Raw genomic sequence first — 13,572 nt, forward strand, 5'->3', positions numbered from 1 at the left:
TGCAAAGCGATTTACAGCCTGTGACATAACTGCTTTGGCATCGGCGCCTGGGGATTTTTGACAGGTGGATCGGAGCTTTTGCAAAGATTATTTTAAGAATTTCTTCTAAAAGCTATGAGAAGGGCTGTGGGGAATCGGCCCTGGGCAGCACCCACCACCATAGGGAGAGTTGGCACCTCTCGGCTCCGACAGCATCGTTTGGCTGCTGAGGCCCCGGGGATGGGCTGGAGCAACTGAGGAGGATGCTGCTGTGCTCGGGAAGCTCTGCGGGTTCTTCACCTCCTTATCAGCTGGCGGGATTTTTGTTTGCAAAACCTTATCTGGGCTGCCGCTCTCTGCCGTGGGAGCTGGTGGGGAGGGAGAGCCACCCTGGGCTGCTGGCAGCTGGCAGGAGCCAAGCCTGCGGACATCTCCCCACAGCACCGCCGGGTGCTCCTGGGTCCATCCCCTGGACCCCATCTCTCCTGCCCATACTGAGGGGGAGGCAGTGGAGATGAAGCAGCCCTGCTCGGATGGCACTTTGGGGCTGGAAAATCATTTTAAAAAGAGACTGAGTAGTCCTGCAGAGCGGCTGCACTCCCAGGCAGGAGTTTTCTTTGCTTCCCTTGATGCAAGCAACATTTTCAAGCCCCGCTCCTAATTTTCTCAGTGGTTTTGCAGCTCTGTACCTGGACTCGGTCCATCCACGGCATCCTTCTGCCAGAGCTCTAACTTGATTTTAAGTTTCCATGTTGGGCAAGGGAACAACCCAGGTCTCTCCTGGCCCTGTGTGGCCGCGGGTGCCTGGGAGCTCCCTCCCCACTGGTGCTTGTCCCTGGGTGGACGGAGAGCTGAGCTGCTTTTCCCTGTGGCCGCTGGAAGGTCTTGCACACACACTACCAGATCCCAGAGAAATGGGGTTTTTTCTCTAAATAGCAGCCTCTTTGTAGCATAGCTTCTTATTTTATGTTAGCCTGCAGCTGGAATAACCTCTTCTTGCAGTGTTGATGTTGATACAGTTTGGGTGCTGTTAAATAGCAAACCTGTGCACTTGGAGAAGGCAGAGGAACACATTTTGCAATCCTGTTTCAAGCATTACCACATGGCTTAAAAAAATCCCCCAGCAGATAACTGTGCTGCTGGGAAAGAGTCTTTTCTCTGATGGGAGGATGTCACCGCTTCTTTTTAAGGAGGCAGGAGTGTGTGGAGCCGGGAGCGAGCACGGTGTGTGAGGACTCATCTGAAGCTGCATCCTACTGCGAGCACGGAGCCTGCAGAAGATGCTGAGGACCCGGGCACGCGGGCAGCACGGCCACTGCTGTTTGCAAACCAGCCTCCTGGGCAGCCCAGGGGGTGTCTGATGGAGCTGGGATCTGCCCTTGCTCTCTCGGGAAAATGAGGGAAGGCTGTTCTCACCTTAGCGTGTGCCATGGGATGCCACTGTTGTGTCCTCTGGCACATCTGGGGCTTGTCGCAGCAGCTCTGGGAGGAAGCTCCCCAGCACACGGGGGCAACCTGCTCTTCTACGCAAGCCCAAGGCGTCTCAGCCTTTTGCATCTGCAGTCTTACTAATGTACCTTGTGTCTTGCTTTATCATAGAATAACAGAATGGTTTGGGTTGGAAGGGACCTTTGAAGATCACCTAGTCCAACTCCCCTGCCATGGGCAGGGACATCATGCAGGAGATCAGGTTGCTCGAAGCCCTGTCCAAACTGACCTTGAACACTTTCAGTGATGGGGCATCCACAGCTTCTCTGGGCAACTTGTTCCTGTGTCTCACCACCCTCATCATTAAAAAATGTCTTTCTTACGTCCAATTTAAACCTACCATCTTTGCTTAAAACCATTGTCCCATGTCCTGTCACTACAGGCCTTGCTTAAAAAATCTCTACGACTTTTCTTATAAGCTCTGCTAATATATTGAAAGGCTGCAGTAAGGTCTCCCCAGGGCCTTCTCTTCTCCAGGCTGAACAACCCCAACTCTCTCAGCCTGTCCTCACAGCAGAGCTGTTCTAGCCCTTGGATCGTTTTCGTGGCCTCCTCTGGCCCTGCTCCAATAGGTCCATGTCTCTCTTGTGCTGGGGACCATGGAGCTGGACACAGTGCTCCAGGTGGGGTCTCAGGAGAGCAGTGGAGAGGATGAGAATCACTTCCCTTGACCCACTTGGCCATGCTTTCTACCTGCTCTAGTTTGTGGTCTTGGTTTAGGTTTCTCCGCCATGGACGTACCCCCTTCCTTCCGAGCACTGCCTAGAGGATGGGGATCTCGGGTTCCATTGCCCAGCTGCATGGGAAGCCCCCGGGTCCGTGCTGGTGTGCGACTCAACAGTGCATCCTTCCTGCGCTGGCGTCCTCATGCTTCTCACTGGGCTCCCTCCCGCTGCCCGCGGGCTCCCCGGACCCTCATGGGCATGACAGACGGGCATCCGCCACAGCAGCTCAGCCGGGCCCGAGCAACTCTCCAGTTCAGTGAGGTCCACGCAGAGCCCTGTTCAGCCAGGAGAGATGTACCAGAGAGGTGGGTTCAAGGAGGGGTACGTGCCCCGTGTCTGGAGAGCAGAGGGAGAAGATCCTCCGGCTGCAGGCCACCTTCCCGTGTTATTTCAGCTAATGCTTCCCTGCCTCGAGAGCTGCTCTGGGCTTGGGGCTGCTTCGCAGAGGCGGCGTCTGGGAGGACGGAGGGAGAGGGGGAGCTGGAGGAGGGACGGAGCTGTGCGAGCTGCTGGCGTGGGGCTGGCAGGGGCTGCTTCACAGCTTTGCTGGTGGGGGCTTGCCTACAGCTCGCTGCTCCTGCCGATGCCAGACGTGCGCAGCGCCGGCTTCCCTCCTGCACCAGTCTGGTCTCTGGCGACTGTTAGGGATGACGGTCTAAGCCCTGAAATAACAATCCCAGCGAGTGCGCTGTGTCTCTTCCAAACTCCGAGAGTTTACCAAGAAAAGAATTAATTCTGGCATTTCAGCAGAGTTCAAAGCGCTGAAGGAGACATCTGGGATTAAGTATCGGATGTATATCAGCAGCCCAGAGGTATGGGATTAATAAAGCATTTTAATGATCTTCTAGCATATCTGATGACATTTGAGAAAGTGTTGGAGATGAATCCTTTCCAGGGGCGTCCTGCGCATCTCTCCGGCTGCGCGTGCGGCCTGGAGGCAGCGTCTTCTGCAGCGGATGGGGGGGCTGGTGCTGGGCTGCACCTCGCCCCATCGCTCCGTCTCTTCTCTGCTGTCCGTGGGGTGCTCCCGCCGGCTCTCCTGTCCTCCAGCCACGTGCCTCATCCCGTGGGTACCAATGCATGTGGAGCAGCGGTGCTGCTGCCCTCCGGGAAGACGTGCCATGTCTTGCTGAGTGCAGGGGCTCAGGGGAGGCACTGACGGGTGGGAGGTGGTGGAGAAGAAACCTGCGACGGTGTTGGCTGGTACTAGATCCCCTCGAATAATGGGGAGTGGGAGAACGTCCCTGACTTTGTGGATAGAGGAAAGTACATGGTAGCAGCACATGTGTGGTTTTTGGCTTTTAATGCGGGGCTCGATTAGCCTAGAGAGCTTGTTGCCAAAAATATAATTGAAGCAAGGAGCTGAACGGGATTAGAAAATGGTTTGGACATTTGTACAGCTAATGGGGGCTTCCGGCGTTGCCGTCATGTGGATTTGGAGCCACTGTGAGAAACATGAGAGCGCAGGCTGCGGGCGTGGGGAGAGCTGGAGCGGGCTCGAGGGCAAAAATGGGTCGTGTTGGGTGGGAGTGAGTGAAGAGCGGAGAGAGAAGGATGCGGTGGGGGAGAACCAGGGAAACTTGTGGCTTATACACTCTGGGTGATATTTGTCCAGATTTGGGTTAAAACGGAGTTGCTCAGGCATTTGTGAGTGTCTTGGAAAGCTTGGCTCCCCTATCAATGAGTGAGAAGCCTTTGTTGAAGAGGAAGCCATCGGGTATCTTGCCGTGACATTGCAGCTTGATGTCTTGCACCCCGCCGGTCGCCGGTCGCAGGGTTGCCCATGGGCTGGGTGGTGGCTCGGCAGCGCAGCCGGTGGGTTGACTCGGTGGTGCCGGGCACGTTTGCCAGCTCTGCCCGCGCAATTGCGCATCTCTGCATCGTTCAGCGTGTTCTCTGTTTCTCAGCTCAATTTCCTTTCCCGCCGGTGTGTGCGAGAGCGGACGATGGGCCGAAAAACCTCAACAGCCTTGAGGCGTGAGCCCAGTTAATAAAGCCTTCGGGGGTGAAGGGGTGGTTCCCGCAATCCAAAGGTGGGGTGGCTTTTGCCTCGCAGCAAGTGCTGCGGGCTAGCGAGGGGGGAGCAGGAACCTTCCCCCCCGGGGGCTGCAGGATGGGGTTGCTCTGGGGACAAGGCTTCGGAGACTTGCTGTGCTACCGACCCCGACCGGCAGCGCCGTTTGGCAGGAGCATCCCCGGCGCCGGGGGCTTTCTCAGCAAGCAACATCTGGTCCGGAACATCCCGTGTCTGCTGGTTTTCAGTTGAAAAGGATGCTTTTGTGGAATTTTTATTGCTTTTTTTGGCATTGCCTCCCAACCCTTTTCTAAGATGGAAATTGGTCATTAGTGAATTTTATTGTATTTTCATTTTATTCCCAAACTCAATCTGCTGGTTTCTTCCTCCCAGGGGACTGGAAGATCTGGCTGTTCCTCTGACCCCGTCCCCAGGTTGTGGGAGGCTGTTCGAACAGCCTGGGGTGGGAATTGCAGCCAGGGCACCTGGATTCTGCAGCTCGCCAGCCCAGCATCGCCAGCCCCGTGCTCTTCCCACCACCACCGCTAGCATAAATCTCCCTCAGCCCGATGGCCCTTGAAGCTATCTCTGATTTTATAACTCATAAGTAAAGCCACCTGCCTCCCCTCCAGTAAACGCTGTAGTCAAACAAATTATTTTTTTTCCATCCTCCTCGTTAGTCTGTAACTTAATTGAGTCGGGGATTGTTGACTTTGGGATAAACGGCACCTTTTCGATAACCCCAGATAAGCTGGCAGTGCTTGCTGGCTGCGCCCATGCTGTGGATGGTGGCCTGGGTCCCATCCGCTTTCCTTCCAGCCCGGCGGCGTTCCCAGCCGAGGCAGAGCCGTGCCGGGGCGCATCTCCCAGGGAGGCAGGTCAAGGAGGTCCGTGTTTAATGGGTGCACGAGGCTTTGGCCATCGCTCCTGCTGGCAGGTCCCAGTCTGCCGCTGTCGGGTCAGGGGCTCCGTGTTTGTTCTTGTTTACAATAGGCTGTAATTTATTAAACTGGTGGTGATGTGAGATCGGGGAGGGCCAGGGGTTGCCAAAAGCCGGAGAGATCCCCCTGGTGCCGATGTGGGACCTGTACCTCTGGTGAGACGGGTGGTGCTGGGGTGTTGCACGTTCTGCTGTGCCCACCAGCAGCGGGATTAGCAGGGTCTCCAGGGAGGGGGTGACATGAACCCTTCTTCTAAGCACCTACGGTGCCAGTTGAAGGGGTGATGCATGCAAGTCAGGGTAGCAAGGCACCCACTGGTGTGTTAGCGTGAAGGTGAAACAGTGTCTTGTCTTGCTCTAAACGAGCTCCCTGGGGCAGGAAGGCATCTTTTTGGCTCAGTCCTTCCCCTCTGGCCTTGAACTGCTCTCCAGAGGGGCCAGGACCCCCGTCTTGGGGAAACCTCGGCAGGGGGCTGGGTACGGATGGAGAACCTGGGCTCTGCCTTGGTGCTGAGCGCACAGCCAGCCTGGCCTGGGGATGGCAGCCACTCCTGAGGTTCCTCGCCAAACCCCAGCACAGGGTCATGCACCCACTCCCTCCTGGACAGACCCCCTAGGACACTTGCCCGCTCTCCACATCATCCCCAGGGATGGAGTATCCGTAGCTGCTGTCCCTCCCTCCCTCTCTTCGGGTAGGGGGCTGTGCGGCAGGGGGAGAGGGCTTGCCCACGCTTGGGACCCACGGGTGACACAGAGCCCCCGGACACATCACGTTACCCTCTCCCTGATGCCAGCATCTCTCCAGCCGGGTCCTGAAACAGGCAAAGGGCTTGTAGTGGCTACTCTCCCACGTGCCAGGACTGTAAGCCTTCAATCCAGCATTCGTTAGCGTGTGCTCATGATTAATAACCGCTTGCCTCGCTCACGAGGTGAGTTTGCGCTCTGCTCAGGGTCATTCTCCCCGGGGAGGGGACGGGCTCTCTCGGAGCCATGTTTTGTAAGGAGATGACCTCCCGCTGCGTTGGGAGCGGGGGTTCCCGCCCCAGAGCCCCGGCGTGGAGCACACGGCGTGCCCGTCGCCCTCCCGGGAGACGCTGGCACCAGCGAGTCTGCCAGAGAGGCCAGGTCTGGCACCGGCACGGACCCTGTGGCTCAGCTCCCCGCAGCCTTGTCGAGGGAGATGAACCCTTTCCAAGAGCGTGTCCTGCGCATCTCTCCAGCTGCGTGCGCAGCCTGGAGGCAGCATCTTCTGGGATGGGTGGGGGGCCGGTGCCGGGCTCTCCTTCCCCCCACCGCTCCATCGCTGGGGTGCTCTCACCGGCTCTCCTGTCCTCCAGCCACGCCGCTCATCCCCCGGGTACCAGCGTGCGTGGGGCGGCGGTGCTGCCGCCCTCCGGGAAGACGTGCCTGGTCTTTTTGCGAGCCTGTGCCCGGAGGAGGCACTGATGAGTGGGAGGTGGCGTGGAAGAGATCTGCAATGGTTTTGACTGGTACTAAATACCTTTGAATATGGGGGAACAGGCGAAGGTCCCTGACTTCGTGGATGGAGGAAGGTGTGTGGCAGCAGCACGTGCGTGGTTTTTGGCTTTTAATGTGGGACTTGATTAACTGGTTGTTATTTCTGCAGCTGCTTCAAGGACCTCTGCGCCCGGGGCTTGCTGTTAAATCACTTTGCGGGGACAAGCCCAGCGCTCCGGTTCCCAAGGGCATCCTTGGGGCACGGGGACGCCGGGGCTGGCTCCTCAGGAGCGAGTGCCGCAGCCCCGCCGTGGGCCTGGAATGCAGCCGTCACAGGGCCGCTCCTGGCGGAAGGGCGAGCTGTCCCTGCGCGTCCCCATCCTGTGACCGCACTCGGGACGGCCTCTGGCCTGCCAAAGCCCCTGGGCGGCTGGAGGGCCGGCCGGGGGGTTGCGCTCCGGATGGCTTTTTGCACGGACAGTTTGCATGGGGTGATGCAAAACCGATGGGGTAGAGGACAGCGGCACCGTCGGGGCGAGCCACTTTCCTCTGGGTGACCTGTCCTGTATTTCCTCGGGGTGGGTGGCAAAAGGGAAAGCTGTGGGGTTTAGGTTTTGGCCTCAAGAAGAGGAAAAGGTGCCCGGAGGGAGGTTTCTAACCTCTTCCCACCAGGTAAACAGGGCACCATCTGATAAAAACATGTGGGTTTTTATTTTAAGCTATTGAATCTTCTTGGTGGGGAGACAGAGACATTGGGCTGTGAAGGCAGAGGGAGTCGGGGTGTCCCAGCATCCCCAACGTGTGCGGTACCCGGTGGGCTGGGGCAGGCTCCCTCCATCGCTTTGCAGAGCAGGGCAGGAGGCAGAAGGGGTTTGGCACGTGGCATCCGCTGCAGCCGCTCGACGGCTTGTGCGGGGGTGCCGCTCGCCGAGGTCAGAGTTTGATCTCGCAGGGGCTCCCCAGGGCTGGGCGGGAGACTGCGGCGGCTGTAGTGTGGTCCCCTCCCCGCCGGGATGCGGGCGGGTGGTGGTCCTGGTTCCCGCTGGCTCCGACCCGGCGTTGGAGCTCAGGGGCAGAGGCATCGCTCGCTGCCAGCCTGCCCCAAGAGCACCCAAAGGAACGGGTCTCCTCATGGCATCCGGCGAGGCTGCGGTGCCACCCTGGGTCCAGCTGGTCGCCGGCTGCTGCAGGCGTTGGTGGCTCCTTCCCCACCTTCTCCTCCTTGGGCTCAGCCGAAAGAGTTAATGAAACCATTTGAGAGGGGCCCCCAGAGGCAACTGCTGGAGGTAATAATCTTCTTTCGGCTCTTTTTTTCTTTTCCCCTGCTAATTGCGGAGTTGACATCGTCCCCTCTCATGAAAGGCTCTTTTGTCGGCTGGGTTGCTGGGCAAAGCCCGGGCTTGGCAGCAGGTTGCAAGACTCGGGTCCGTCTCCTGCACATCCCTCTCCGGCGGCAGGTAGTGAAATGGCTCTTTCAGCGACAGCGATGTCCCTCCCTCCCTGGCTCCCATCTGAAAAAAAAAACCCCAAACACCAAACCAAAAACAAACCTACAAAACCCCCTCCTTTTAGCCAAGGGCGCCCGATTTTCGCCCCGGTTCCACCTCGCAAGAGGAGGGAAAGGTCAGCCAGTCTAGACGCTAATCCATCAAGTGCTGTATTTCTTCGCCCCGGGTGTCCTAGCAACAGGATTAATGCAGCGGCGTCAGGCGGACATTGGCTGGGTCCTGCTCCATCCCGGGCCGGTGGTCCGGATGCGTGCCGCTCCGCACGGCCGGGCAGGGGGGAGAGCCGGGCTGGGCGCCGGCCCCGCTCCCGGCGCCTGCCCCAGGCTCCACCAGCAGCACCCACTGGTCACCTTCAGTCCAGCGGCAGGGAAATTTGGGGGACGGGTAATAAAAACAGGCTCACGGACGTTTTGGCTAGCCAGCGTCCACCCAGGGGTGGGTGAGGCGCTGGTGAAGCGTCTCTGCCCCCCACCGCTGCCATCAAGCCTGGTTTGGGGAGCGCGCTGTGGGGATGCTCCGTGGCCAGGTACAGCCTGCCTGGTCGCGCCAGCTTCGCCGCAACCACGCCGGGACCTCGGGACAGCCTGTGTGGCTGTAAATCTGACTCTTAACGGTGGAAAAATGGGTCTCCCAGTGCAACCTCTGCATCCCGCTCCTCGGGTCTCCCAGTACGTCCGCAATGGTCCGGCTGCGTGAGCCCTCGCTTCGCAGGGTTGCTGTTAAGCTACCAGCACCTCACTGGCCTCGGGGTGTTGCTGATGTGTTTTGGAGTGATGAACCACAGTTGTGCGAACACCAGTAAAAACCAGTTTGCTTGGGCAGGGGGGAAAAATGTTTCCCACTTCTTTCATTTTGCTGTTTAATCTTTTAATCGCGCTGTTGCGGTTCAGTCTCTCGACGACCCCCGTTTCCTTCCGAGTGTTGCTGGCCATGCTTCGCTGCCTGTGCCTGGCTTCAGGGGTGCAGCCGGTGACAGCGTTTGGCACCCGAATGCCTGATGGGTGGTACCCCAGTGGGTACCGCAGGGTGCTGCTGGGTGCCGCGCCGCCGGAGCCGGCCGTCGGAGCCCCCCGCATACGCAGCGTGGAGGCATGGGGCAGCTGCCCGCTGATAACATTGTCCCATTTTAATCTTTTAAGCCCTTCCTCTGCTTTCCCTGCGGCCCCTTCCGGGCTTTATCCTGCCCTCCCTTCCTTGCAGAGGGGCCAGCGAGCGTTTCCCCCGCGAGCCGTGCAGGCCTTCGTCCGTTCCTCGCTCCCCCCCATCCCGTTGCGCTCCCACATCGCTGAAGAGGCGGGCGCAACGCAACCTCGCCTGGCCAAAGGCTGTTTAAAGAGCAAAACCTGGGTTTAATCTTCGCCCTGCAGCCCCGTCGCCGCTCCGGCCAAGCCAGTGATGGAGAGGAGCCAGGGGCAGCCGGGTAGCGACGCAGCCCTGGGAGCTCCTCCCGTTCTCAGCATCCTTAAAAGCGGGGCGCCGGTCCGGTGGCGGGGCTCACCCCCGCAGCCGCCGGAGACTTCCACGCTCCGGCTGCCGCCTTTCCGCCCTGCAAGCGGCCACACGCTTTAATTAGGCGAGGTGCTGGCGGGGCTCCAGGGTTGGGAGAAGGGGGGTTCGTTCCCCCCAAAGCCCGGCCGGGCGCTGCGGGGACAGGCTGGAGCTTGCCCGGAGTCCCGTAGCGTAGCTCCTACTGCCTACGTGGGGTTTTTATTTTTCTGCAGCTGGGATGGGTTAAGTGGGGTTTTAGGAGCGGTTTCTTTTCTCTTGAGTACTTAAAACAACAACAAATAAAATCCCACCCCAGCGAAAGAGGCCGATGATGCTGCAAGGAAGGGAAGACGTTGCTCTGCTGATTTATGGGGCTTTTTTTATCTTTAGAGGTCACTGCTAGCATTTGTGGAATTGGCCTTGCTGCAGGAAAAACTGGTTTCCAGCTTTCCCGTTAGGAAGAAACTTCTGCCATCGTGTAATTAAAACGCAGAGAGAAAAAAAAAAAACACACCAATAAATCCCAGAGCAGCTGGTTGTGGTGCTCGTAGCCGAGTCCTTTGGCGGCTGCGTGTGTCCCCTGCCTTGTTCTCTCCTTGACTGCGCTGCCTGCAGTCCGTGGCAGAAAAAAAAAAATGCACTGTTTTTGCCCTTTTTCTGGTCTTTCTGGCACATGAACCAGCCTGCAAAAAAAAAAAAAAAAAAAAATCCACATTTTGACCATGGGAGTGTTTTAATCCATCTTGAGGCAGTTTCCAGTATGTTTTATCATCTTATCTGGCTGGTGCCGGCACGGGGCTGGACTCCTGGTGGGCTGGGGAGGTTGGGACGGTGCCTCCCCCTGCCCATAGATGAGAAGTGATGGGTCCAGCTTATCCCCATTACAGCCCCCTTGCAGCGACTGCCTGCAGGGGCTCATCCCGGGGGTCCAGGGTCTCCAGGGATGCCCGAGCTTTTTAGGAGGGAAGGAAAACCATGCCTCTGTGGGATTATTATGTGGTTTTTGCAGTTTGGTGCCAGGCTGAGAAAGGACGTGCTGCATAGACTTGGATACTCAGGAGGAGAATATTTTTTCATGCAGAGAGGTGGATGATGCTCACTTGGGATGAGGGAGAAGACTCCCTGCTATCCGGGGCACCTTGAATCCCAAGCATGGAGCAAAACCATCCTTAAGAGCCTTGTTTTTTAGGGATGACTAAAAAGGAGGTCCCCGAATGACGTACCCCATGCGGCTCGCCCAGCCTTTCCAGCCCGCCCCCCCTTTGAACCCTGTGGTATGTGAATTTTTGCTGGTGTCAGAGGGTCGGCGGCAGCAAAATCCCTCCCGGTTAAAGGGTGGGAATACCAGTGTGTGCAGCTTGGGATAATTACCAGTTGTCAGCAAAACAATAGTGGCATTGTAGGGCAGGAGCGAAGTGAAAGGGCCCCCGTCTTGAGCGTAATGTTACTTTTCTATTTACGTTGCCATAGTCTTTGCTGAGAAATGGCCCTATTCTCTCTAATCCTCCTCTTCAGGCATGCCTGCTGGTTTTTTTGTGTGGTTTGGGGTGTTGTTTTTTTTTTTAACTCTTACTATCCTGGAAAGCAGCTTGCAGTGACCCATCTCTGTGGCGCTGTGCCACGTGGCCGTCCTGTGCTGGTGGCCCTCGGCTGGTGGCGGTGTGCCCGTGGGCTGGCCGGCTTTGCTTTGGGATGCTGATGCCGGGGACATTGCCCCGCCATGGCAGCTTCCCTGTGCTCAGGAGAGGGAAAACCTGCTCCTGAATCCCCATCCGCATGCGAGCAGGAAGCCAGTTTACCCCCATCCTTGTTCTTGACATCTGTCACATTATACGAGGTGCATTGAAGATACTTATTGATGTCATATTTTTATCTTTAAAACCAAGTAATTTGCTGGAGAAGGGAATAATTGGTCAACCGATGGCTTTTGGTCCCCGTCTCCTGCTTGTACCGAGGACTAGCAGATCTCTCGCCCGGCGTGTTTGGTCGTTGGTTGGAAAGGGATGATGTGTTTTCTGGCATCATCCAGGTCCTGTTGGCTTTCCCCAGCGCTGAAGGAGGCTGAGATACCTTCTCTCCACTTGCATGGAGCAGCAAAGTAGCCACTGACAACATCAACCTGTTTGACCCCCTTTAATGTCCATCTCCCCCCCTTTAATGTCCATCTCCCCCCCTTTAATGTCCATCTCCAGTGGTGCTTGGATTTTCTCAAAAGATCTAAATTCTGCTGCTTAAATACTTTCTGTGCCAATGGAGACACAGATTGTCATCCTGGTAGGGAGCGGGGGATTTCAGCCTTGGCTGACATCAAGTTGTCATTGCTCAGCTTAATTTCAAGGCTTTCAACTGATTTGTTTTCTCCTTAGCACTGGGACATGTGCAGCCGGGTAGGTTCAAGGGCTGGACGACACTTTCCCTGTTTAAGTGGCCCCTCATTCAGGCTTCTAACGAAGGTATTATGTAGCTTTGACCTCAGCATCCACCCCCAAAAGGGTCTGATGGCCATCTCACCCACCTTGGGGGACTGAAGGCCGTGGCGAGGCCTGGCACGAAGCGCGGCGCCCGGCAGACAGCCCGGGGACGGGTTGCCAAAGCAGGATGGCCCAGCTCGGCTGCCTGGTGCGGAGCAAGCTTCGGAAAGAGCAGGGAACCGATGCCAAAGTCAGCAGCACAGGCGAGCGATTGTCTGAGGAGTGCAGAGAGGTGGAAGGATCGCGGAGCGGACAAGGGGTCTTATTACAAGCGCAGCCGGGGGCTTCCGGAGGCTCCAAGCTGAACAAAGTCCCCTGCGCTGCAGGGCGGCTGCGCTGACAAGAGCGAGGCTGGTTGGACGAGCGGGAGGTTGCAGCTGAAGTCCAAAACCAAAACCCCCTCCCGGATCCCTCTTTTCCTTTCCATTCCCTAGCAAAATAGTATTTCTCACCACCTGGCCCCGCAGCAGCTGCGTGAGCTTGGATTTTGTTTGCTGTGAGCCGCACTGAGGATGAGGGTCATGAACTGCCGGGTGGGTTTCCCTCGCCGTAAAGCTGCAAAGAGGCTCCGTAAAGCATCCACAGGCTGCGGCGGTTGCCTCTTGCGGCAGCACGGACCAGCTAGCACCCGGCATCCCCGGCTCACGGCGGATGCAGTATGGATGCTGTACTGCGGGATGGATGCTGTACCGCTCCATCGTAGCTTCAGGTACTATTTTGTTTGGCAGCTCTTCTGTGTTTAATCGGGGGTGGGGGGGAGGGTTCAGCTGTGCTGGTATTTTCCTCTGCGCTAAAGTCCTGAAAAACATTTGGGAACGGGCAACTCCCAGCTTTTGTTGTGCAGCCTTCAAAGCTGGTGCAGGGTTACCCTCCGGCAGTGCTCCTTGACATCGGCGGCTTAACATCCTGGCACGGTCGAGGGGTGGGCAGGGTGTCCCGTGGGCCCTTTCGCAGTCTCTCTTGGTGCCCAGCCCTTTCCGTGGCGGGGAATACGCTCGTAGGAGTCACGTCCCGACATTTTGGGCCTCGTTGGCTCCTCTGCTGTGTGATGCTGGAAGAGTTCATTTGAGCGCTGGGGAAGCGTGCCCTGCCTGGGCAGCCTGTCTTCCTCTTTTGCGGTTTGCTTTGCGCCAACAGGCAGGTTGTGATGGCATTGAATGGGCTCGTAAACCCTCCGGTCCCAGCCCTGATCTCCCTCGTCCCGTGGCACGGCATCCGTCCTGCGGCACGGCATCCATCTGCGAGCCGGGATGCCGGTCTCTCTATATTTCTAGGTAAAAAGGTGCCTGGGAATAGGGATGCACTTCCCGGCCATAGACCTGCTCAGTCCCTCGCAGAGATGGGAGCTGACCCCCGCTCCGGTAACCGGGATAGGCCCCCGTGCCTGCCCGGACGGTGGTCGCGGGCGCTGCCGGAGCCCCTTGGCTGCGTGCCGGGGCAGGAATGTCAGGAACGTGATTGAAATTCGGGGCTTTCCCAGGAGCGTGGCTCAGTGTGGCTG

This window comes from Phaethon aethereus (genome assembly GCF_964289735.1).
Source record: "Phaethon aethereus genome assembly, chromosome: 6".
Classification (NCBI taxonomy): Eukaryota; Metazoa; Chordata; class Aves; order Phaethontiformes; family Phaethontidae; genus Phaethon; species Phaethon aethereus.